This window comes from Charadrius vociferus, unplaced genomic scaffold (assembly GCF_000708025.1).
Source record: "Charadrius vociferus isolate BGI_N301 unplaced genomic scaffold, ASM70802v2 scaffold51, whole genome shotgun sequence".
Lineage (NCBI taxonomy): Eukaryota > Metazoa > Chordata > Aves > Charadriiformes > Charadriidae > Charadrius > Charadrius vociferus.
In genome coordinates, this window is record NW_009646939.1 from 2299436 (window position 1) to 2310015 (window position 10580).

Consider the following 10580-nt stretch of genomic DNA (forward strand, 5'->3'; position numbering starts at 1 on the left):
GGTGGGCACAGGGGAGGTGGGCTCCCGCTCGCCCCCTCGTCGCCCGCTGGTCCGCCGGCTTCCAGCCCCGGGCTTTAAATACTGCGAGGCTAAATACGTTGAATAATACTGGGCTAAATACGTGATTTAGGTCCGCGCCGGCGGCTGTGCAGAAGAGCGTAATGTCCCCTCGGCAGATTTAAAATCGGAGCCTCCGGCAATGTCATCGGGGGTCCCGTGGTCTGGATTGCGGTGGGGAGAGGGGGTCCTGTGGTCTGTTAACGCGTTGCAGTGATGAAACGCACCCGTCGGCGAGCGGCTGGATGGTGGAGCGGACCCTCTCGCTTTGGAAGCGGCCGTGGTCACCCGGCGTTTGGCTGCGGCTGTCCCATGGGACCGTAGGGCGGTTGCGACTTCAGCATCGGGAGTAATCCGTGTGGAAACCATGGTGCTGTGCTGTGGCGGGTTTAGTTGAAATGGATGGTGAGTTGTATGTTAAGAGGAAGCAAGCCGGACTGTGTTTAAACAGCAGCTTCTAAGTATTACTGGAGTATTTCTGAAATTTTAGGAAGAAGCAAGCACTCGTGATGGCTCGTTAGAAAAAACAGTCTTCAAGAAAACATGGGCACGGGGGAGGAGGAGGTAGCAGTCTGATCTCTTGATGCACTCTCCTGCTGCCGGTGTGCCACTGAGGGATGCCGCGTGGACAGTAGTACTCCGTTAGATTTCTTTTCTTTGATCCTGATTCGGAAAGGATAAATTATATTTTTTCAGCATGCAGGAGATTGTGTGCCAGGCTCCTGACACAGCAAAAGGTGCACAACGTCACATGCGTAGGAAAGGAGCCCAAATTCAGATGGTCCTTCCGATACAGTGGAATCACAGAGAAGGGGTTGGCGGGATGCAGTGAGTGACTGCCTCCGATGTCTGGTGGTGTAGATAGCAAGGTTATAGTGAGTACCATGTTTTCCTTTGCTTGCTGAAAGCAGTAAATGAGTCGTTTGTATAGTGTTACAGGCGTTTCGGTGATAACAGTCACTATAAGGGGAGCCATGCGTTAATTCATATGTCTAAAAATGCAGCCTGGCATGCAATAAAGATCCAGTCCTTCAAACATGACAACTCAGAGTAGCTCTTAGTGCTGTCTCACTGGTGCAATAGTATTTGTCATACCAATGGGAGCTGCTTGTGGTTGTAAGTTGTGTCTGACTGAATGCTCATTGAAATTTTAGAAGGTGCGACCAGAAGCTCTGTGCGGTTATAGGTTTATAAAAGGACAAATGTTAGGTCTGCCTCAAAGCTAAAATATTTGTTGCAATGTTTAACACCTCCCAGGTATTTTTGCGTACGTTTCTGCTTCCTTTTTAGTTTTCATTTTAAGTATTGTACTTACTGTGACAGGGTGTGTATTCCTATTTCAAATTGCTTTTTTGGTAGTAGGCAAAAATGTCAAAATGTAATTTATTGCAGCTGTTGGGAGCAGGTTGCAAGAAGATGAATGCTTAATTCCTCAGCAGATGCCAGTCTGCTGTGCTCAGATAGTTGCGTGTCTGTTCTGGACAGTTTCTTTTGTGTCAGCAAAGGGGAGCAATAGATAGTCTGACAGTATGCATGGAGCCTGGGCAATGGTAACTCAGCTTTGGTGATTCTCTTTTTCTCATCTAATGTGAATTTACTTTTCTTGATGGGTGGGTTGCTGTGCATCTCCAACAGAACAGGAGCTAGCAGCGTCACACAGCCAATGTAATTTAAACCCGCGCGTTGCATTATTTCAGGGAAACTTGCTCGTGCAGCCATGAAGCTTGCTTGTGCAGATGTTTCCCATGCATCTATAATGGGATCTCTCTCCTGGTAGAGGAGACTACAGGGTAGGTGATGGGCAGCCGTGGTGGTGTCAGTCTGAAAGTAGCTTGGCTGTAGCTCAGCCGGTCTCTGCAGATGTTAATTGACTGAGCTTATGGTTTTCTCTGTGGTGTCGACATGACCTTTTACTTAGGGCGATATTCTGGAATACAGTTTTTCTGCCTTCCTAGAGAAGACGGCAGGTAATGTAAAATATGACAAGACAGAAAAGCTTGTTGTCAGTTTTTATTTTCCCTGTCCTGTGCTTAGCTGGTTGAAGCAAATGAGATGTGAACGATGGTACCTGGAACACGGTATTTGACTTGTGCATGTAACTAACCTGAAACTTAAGGTTGCATTAGAGAAAATGAGAAGTTAAAGCTTTCCTAATGAGAGCTGCGTATTTCCTGGGTTGTGCAGACAATAAGAAAAAAGGATAGCCTCTAACTTGACTGGAACTGCAGTGCAGCAAGTCTGCCAGTAACGCTTTATACATCGTCCTTTTGAGAGAGAGTCCAAAAGAGCGAGCCAGCTTGCCTCCGCAAGCTGTGGGTGCCAAAGACCTCCTCGTACAGCAGTGGTTCACAGGTAGTGAGGGGCAAGGTGTTCCAGGCAAGGTGCAGCTAGGTACTGGCTCTTATTCCACAGGAGCAGTGGCAGGGTAACTCATCTCACCTGCTTCTAGCTGTGCCCCCCGGGGGGTGTGTGTGCTTGGGAGCACTTCTGGAGACTGGAGAGAGATTTATCTAGGTGTATAGCCCCATATCTTTTTACTCCGCCAGATTACAAGGTGACCGTACAGAACCGGCGCCGTTACAGGAGAAGGAGCAGGAGTGTAAGGAGACAAAGGAGAAAAAAAAAAAAAGTAGAGGTTAGGAAAAGTAAGGAAATGAGAAGGAAAGCTACAGCAGCAGGGTTCAGCTAGAAAAATGTTGGGGATTGCTGTTCCAGGAGCTGTAATAGCAAGTAAAACAAGGACACAGAAAACTCAGTGTTAATACCCTTGGACAAGAGAGGAATGTTGAATGGGAGGAAATGTAAGGCCCTTGTTGATGTTTTTGCTGCTAGCCCGGTGGTGGATGGCGTCTTTGTGAAGTTCAGCTGTGAGTTTTGCAATAATGCAGAACTGATGGGGTGACCAATCTTAAATGCGGTGTGGCATGCAGAAGTTAAAACAAATGGGCTCAAGTTGAAACACTTAAGAGTGAGTAAAGGTAGTGTGAAGTACTATGCTATTCAGGAAAAAAAAAAAAAAGACAATGGAACATACAGTCCTAGTGGGAAGGCAGTAGTACCATAACATAGATACAGAGATCAGAGGGCTATAGCAGGCGATAAAGGGAGATAGTAATGTGATACACATCTTTGTTCTTTGCAATAACTACTTGAATTGCTGATGTCCAATATAGCACAGAATAAGTAAACAATATACTATGTATTGCACTTAGTCTGCTCTCCAACTCTCAATATTTCAAAGGATAACAAAATTAATGTTTTCACACAGAAATTGTATTTTTTTTTTTATGGAGACAGGGATCACTTGTGCTTGCTAATGCAACAGTGAGCATAATAAGAAATACTCAGTTTGCCAGCTCAGAAGTTTACGTTTCAAAAGCTTTAACATATAGCAACTTTGAACCTGCAGGTTTTTCCAGTTCTCTGAAGTATCAGCATAGGTTTCTTCTAGGCTAAATCTTAACATTGCAAAGATGAATCATGACAACCGTGATTTTAACTTAAGGCCTTTTCACAATAGAGGTGATAATTTTTTTTGTCTCTGTTTTATTAATGCGCTATTTTAATGTATGCCCTGCGTTTTTCTGTATTTGGTTTAGATACCTGTTTAGGTGTAGTATTTAGATTTAAAATCTAAATGCCTTACTACCTTCATGCCTGTATTTTCCCTACCCCTGTATGGTAGGGAAGAAGTGTAGACTACAAGTGGGGGTATAAAATACAGAGGGACTGGATGACTTGTTCGTGCTTGTGAAGGGGAAGCTGTAGCAGAAGCAGGTGAGAGCCAAATCCTAGGTTATGCCGTCTCAGTGAAAAGGTATGCCTGATAGGTAAGGTGCTCTTTCTACCTTGAAATACAATATTCAGAATATTTTTTTAGACTAGGATGGTTCTGCCAGCTTCTTATTATGATTAAAACTTTAAAGCTGCAACTCTTTTCTGCTTCTCTGGTGAATACATTCCTTATGCCATGAAAGCAGTGTAGTTTTTAAAATAGATGCTAAAAATAATACCAGTTATATAGATAAACCTTCCCCCTTTAATTTTTGTCTTTCCTTTTTTTTTTTTTTTTTAAATTGTTACAGGGCAAACTGAGAATTTAAATTCCCTTAATCCAGTGGCTTGCTGTTTTAAGTCCTGAGTCAGCATCAAAGTTGCAAAGCTGTCTAGAAGACCGGGACAGCTTCTCCTGTTTTGTCTCTCATAAGGCCGTCTATCCAGGATAACTGCAATGCTATGGGAAAGCGTGATGGCCCCATTTGTTGTTTTCTGTTTCCCAGTTCAGTCCCTTCTGCAAGATTGCCCTTTCCTTCCGATACTTACTCCAGGTGGGTGGCAGTGCCACAAAGCTGGTTTGAATTTATATGTTCAGGATTTGTATTTCTCTTTTAACATAGGTTAAGTAGCTTGTGTATATTTAGTCTGTCGGGAAACTGTACCACTGAAGTGCCAGAATTTCTCTGTTGCCGTTGCAGCTCTAATAACTATAAGTTATTTTTTAATGGTTTGTACTTCATGACAGTTTTGTGAAACACCTTCCATCTCTGTGGCTTTTTGATCAAAAGCTTTTTGAGATCACTAACCTTGTAATCAGACCGAGTCAGATCTAAGCCTGACCTTAGTCTCTGTTGCCCTTGTGACTAGTGTCCTGTTCCTAGACCTTGCCCCAGTTTTGTCACTCATCCGTAGTGGTCCAGTGTTGCTGTACCTTGGACAGTGTCTTTGTCTCCGCTCCTTCGCTCAGGCTAGCAGCTGACAGGCCTTGTAGGTGGGAGTGCAGTCGCTTACCAGATAACTCGTGGGTCAGTCTGTATTGCATTATAATTTATTTATACAATACATACCCATTAGTTAAACAGAAATGATACAGACATTAACCAGGAAGCTGTTACTATCTGTCCCGAGACATTACGTCCCACAAGCATTAGCGTAGGAGAAAACCATGTTTTTGATTGAGAAAATGTAGCTTTATTTTCCTTATAGTTCTACTAATGGCATTCCTCTGGCACCGTTGAAGTTGCTTCTTGTTTGCACTGATGTAGATGAGAGGAGAACTGTGGGGTTTGTGCCTTACGTGGATGTGTCTCTTTTGAGTGCATCAGTTTCAGCCCAGTCCAGGCCCTCAGGATGGAGTTTTTAGATCTGACAGATGTCTTTGAGATAATTTCCACCTCCCCCTGCTCTCCTAAGGAAGAAGTTCCCTCTGAGTATTCATACTTCCCTTCAAATGTATTCTTCAGAAGTGCACCATTTCAGTTAAGTCTTCTTCTCTAATAAGATGCTTCCAATAAAAGTGTGATTTTTAGTGTGATACATCTTTACTAAGGTCTTGTTCACGCATGGCTTCTTCAAAATAATAAATAAATTAAAAAATAATAAATTATGATTCATCAAAGTAGTTAATGATGTAAACTGTTTTCTAAACTGTGACTACAAAGCAACATTGTAATATAGCCACTAACTCCCTTCATGCATAGAGAAATGTTATAACTGGTTTACCATTTGGTGTTAAGTGCTCTCCTTCCCCCTTCCCAAGGCAGGTAGTCCAAGCCTGTGCATTTAGCCTGGGAAAACACAAGTTTGTTTTAAGATCTGTAATTTTTTTAAGATTATTTTTAATGGATTTAACATAAATCACATTCTGATTTCTTTATGCCATTTTTCTTCAGTATGGGAAGCGAAACTGTTGAAATTGCATGACTTCAGTAGCCAAAGTCCAGGGGAATGAGAGGTGTTTGTGAGCCTCTTGCTAAAAGCAAACGTGTAGCTGGTAATGTAGTACTTGGGCTGAAACCGTACCACTTAATATGGCCTGAATTTCCAGAAGAAAAATGAAAATTTATCTGCACTAGGCATAATCCTGTTACCCTGCTCCTGGGGCAGCTGGAGTAGGGCTAGCAGTACTGACTTTGCCCTGTGACATTTTGATCTGAGTGATTGGATGTCCCGTCAGCGGAGTGTTAAGCCCCGTGCCTGATCCTTCCCTATTGCTTTGGCCGTTTTAACCCAAGAGGAGTAGTTTGAGGTTTTGAATTGGGGTTGGGTTTGTTTTGTTGGTTTGGGTTGGTTTGTTTGTTTTTGTTTTGTTTTGGTTTTTAACCATCTGTAGAGTCCCGAAAATATTCCAATGGAAGTACAGCGCTCTATAGCAAATTTAAGCCTGCTAATAATAGGCTTGCTTTTTTTAGCCGCCTTTCGCAGACCTGTTAGAAATGTCCCATTAACCCTCCAGGGTTTTGTAAACCCGGGGTTGGAAACTGCCATGCTGATGGATAGCTGGATGAATCTGCAGGAGACTGCCAAAAATTCTCAGCATAGCTGGACTGTTTTGTTCCACTCCTGCTGATCAGATAAAGCTTTTTAGGCCTTGCAGAAGCCATTAGGAAAAATTATATGAATACTGATATTTCCTTATTGTCCCTGCTAGAACTTGCTTTGGCAAGTTTTGACAGACTTGCTGTTAGATTTGGGCTGTACGAAAGTGTGGCAGGAGAAACATAGGTAAATATCCTGTTAGTTAGAAAACACACTTTCTCTCATTTCTGTTGCAAAGGAAGATTAAATATGCAATGTTTTAATCAATGCAGTTTTACATACAGAAAAAATGAAATAAACTTCAAAATTAACTCCCTTGTAGTTTCAATCTGTCTGTCTGTTTGGGGTTTGTTCGTTTTATTTAAAGGCGCCCCTTTAAATAAATCCTGTCCTGTGTATCTAGATCACCTAGTTCAACTGTTTGCTTCCTTTTGATGATGATAAAAGGTTAATTTTAGCCTCATCAGCTCTCAAAATATTGTCAATGAACTCTGGTTCTGTGTGTTTCATAAAAGCTGTTCCGAAGCATCTCTTTAAAGTATATAAAAACCAAAACTGAAACCCTGACAAAATGCACATGATCTGCCTTGGTCACATTCTCATTCATTCCCCCCGCTCCGAATTGTTTTCATGTAAATGGCAGAACTTGAAATTCACTTGGTTCGTATGACAAAATGTAACTTCTTCCCGAAGTTTAATGTTAATGGACTTCTAATAGAGGAAATGGTTGCAATGTAGATCATACTACTGTAGTTTTGCAAGTAGTACCCATGTGCTTGACTTCACTAGCATGAGTAATTACATGAAAATCAGATGGGTGACGATGATGATGGTGTTAAGCTTGGTGTAAGTTGTATAACATCAGAACCTCAGGTAGCTTTCAGGTACACACATTGGGTGAAGGCCCACATCATTCATTACTTCATTCTTAACATGTTGTTTGGCAGTCACAGTCCATTAAAAATAGATATTTGACATGGCTTATGGCAGGTCAAAAGACAGTTACTTCATTTTTATAGGGTGTAATAGCATATTTTAAGTGTTCATTGTAGCAGGAAGTGGATTTTAATTTGTTTTATTTACATTTCTAATGTGTATATTACATGGGTTTTTTTGAGTGTTGCTGTAATGCCAAATGCCTTCCAGACAAAAAAGAAAAGGTCTTTGCTGTGAAATGTCGTTAACCTAAATTGATGTGTGCGTTGTCATTGTGTCTCACACTTACCTAGTGGCCTCTCTTGTAGCCTGACACTGTGATTAAGTCCTTAAGCCCTTTGCCTTCATTGTTTACGTATTGTTTGCTCCAGAGCAGGAGGGACTGATATAGTCCATCTGTGTGTTATAAATTAAGTTCATATGCAGCATGATCCAAGGGCAAGCCAGTTAGGGCAAGTTACTACTTCCTCCCCCGTACAATCTTTTTGGGATATTGTTTGTATGAAAATACCAGGTTGGACAACATAAACAAAACCAGATGTTTCTGTATGTAAGAACAAGGAATTGAAAACAAAAAACAAAAATAAACCAGGTCATGTAGAAGAGGAGCTGAGACATGAAGCTCCAGTAACTTGACTGTAAGTTAATGTACGCTAAAACATGTATGTATTTCTCAAATGATGAGTGGTTTTTACATACTGATTAATGATTCTTCATTGTAGCCTGATGATGCCTCTAAAGCAAGCATTAAATAACAAAATGCATTGAATAACAAATTTGTCCTCCAGCCAGAAGGCAGAATTGGAGGCCTGAGCTGTATCCTCTTAACCGCTTCCTTACTGCACTGCAGAAATGAGTCCCCAGACTTTCAGACTGAGGTGCCTCAAGGCTCCTTCCAGTTTCTGCTTAAACAGTTCCACAGCAGTAGCTTTTTTTCTTTTTTTTTTTTTTTTTTTTAAATTTAGCTCAGTAATATTTCTGAGAGTGAACTCTTATTGGAGTGAAACCACTTCCTGCATTTGCGAGAGATGATTTTTTATTTGACTGCTGAAGTGTGCTGTTCAGGAGTAAACCCACAGTTTTAATCACTATGTGTTTGTCTAGCTTTCAGCCAGTCTCTACTAATACTGACCTTACGGTGACTTGTCAAACTAATTCCTCTGTTAAAGTTTGCTTTTCCTGTGGCTCTTTCATTCCTTTGCTTTGCGAAACAAAACCTCAGGGGGAAAAAAAAAGGCTCAGAGTCTAGGAAAAAATCTTGAAAGTCTGTGTTCAGGACTAACCCCGCTTGTTACTGCACCTGGTGTGTCAAGTCTAAGACTTCCATTTGAAAATCAAACACCTAAATTACTATATTCTTTCTTATTTTTTAATGCAATGTGATGTTACTGTCAACTAAACATTGTTGTCAAGCGTGAGTCTTTAATTATGTCAGCTTTACTTCGAGCTAGCAAACCAGCATAACAATTCTAATAAGATTATTAATTAATGCAGTGAAGGTTAACCTGTTTCCTTGGGGGAGGGGAGGGATTGAGTCTTTAAAATATTTGTTAAGTCAGTGTGAATGTATGAATGCATGTGTCCTTACAGAAATTCTGAAAAACTGTGGAAAAGGTATGGATTTACTAGTAGGTATAGATTTATCTGAACTTAGACCACTGGATTGCGTGGGCAATCCCTGTTTCTGAAAATTATATAGCTTGTCTCCTGAAGTACCAGGAGTCATGAGGCTAAATTATAGCTGTGGTTAAAATACAAAGTAATTACAATGTGGTATGTGAGTTTTGTGAATGAGGAGAAGGTTTTTGATTTTGTTTTAGTTTTTTCTCACCGAAGTAAATGAGATCGACACGTGCACGTTTTTATCTTGATTTTTCTGGTTTGTGTGTTGTGTGTATAAATATGACTGATGTGCTTTAACGTTAATCCATGTGAGTTTCTTCAGATTCGTAAAACATCTTAAACTCTTTTACTTGGCAGCATACTAAATGGTCAAAGCAGAAATATAAGAAAATACCTAATTCTCCTAGTTTATTCATGCCCATTATGTGAGAAAACAGATGCTGTAAATGGTCTGGTTTGTCCACTCCTGTGCACTTAGAAACTTTGCGCTCTTGTCTTTTCCCTCTCACTGTGGCAGTAGCAGTTCCAGTCACCTCTCTTCCATGTCATTTGCACTAACATGCACAAGCTCTCATCACTTCTGTACTTGGATGTAATTAATCATTCTGCTCATTAATAAATTTAATCTTTGGCTGTGAAAGACTGATTGTCCTTCATTAATTTGGTCCTCTTGAAATAACTAGAAAGCAAGCTACCATCTCTTTTCCTATCTAGGTAGGGGCAATAGTGTCTCCATTTGGGTTGGTAGACTGCAAAATAGAGCTTTCCTCTTGTACTTGATAGAACTTAGCCGTAAAAGTTTTGAGAGAAGTTTAAGGTGCTAGGTACTTTTGCGATCCTCTCACTGTCTTTTCTATAAAATTGATCCATTTTGTGTAGGCAACAGTATCACTTGTTTAACAATTAAAAATAGCTTCAGTGTGAAGTTTTGCCAGGAAGCATAATTAATGATGAACATTGTCTCCCTTTCTCTGAATTAAAATGGAAAAATGCACTCTATTTTTTGTAAAACAGAATAATCCTTACATGTTGAAATACGAGGAGGTTGAATCCTTCTGTTCAGGTATATGCAATTCATTGTATTTGGTAGTGAAATTATTCTATCTGTTTTTGTAGAAGGTGGGTCTTTATGTAGAGATTGTAGTATTTTTGAGTGTTTACAGCATTGTGCAAATACTCTGTTAAGAAGCATCTTTGGCAAAAGTTGCTGGGTGTATCTAGAGCCGCTTTCAAAGCGTAGCATTCCAGGTGTGCTCTAACGTTGAGTGGTGTACGGTCACAGTGCAGATTGATTGATCCCCTGCCAAAATCTTACGAGCACCGTTTTTGTTTTCTCAAATGCCCACGTTTGGTGAGAGTTACAGTGAGACTACAGTAAGCGCCGTGCATACCTGGAGTAGTACAGTTTCTGGCTCCAAGATGGACCTTACCTTCTGGATGGGCAAGGTGCCTGCAGAGATGGAGAGGACAGGGCAATGGCAGCAAATGTCACGTTAGTGCCCTTATTGCAGTGGAGTGGACTTGGCTAGGAATGCTAAAGGGGAGGTAAAATGAATGCCATTGAGGGATGGAGCAAAGGTGAAATGAGAAGCATGGCAAAGTAGAAGGCTTAAGAGGGACGTAAAGCCAAAGGAGTTGAGAGTGGGAGA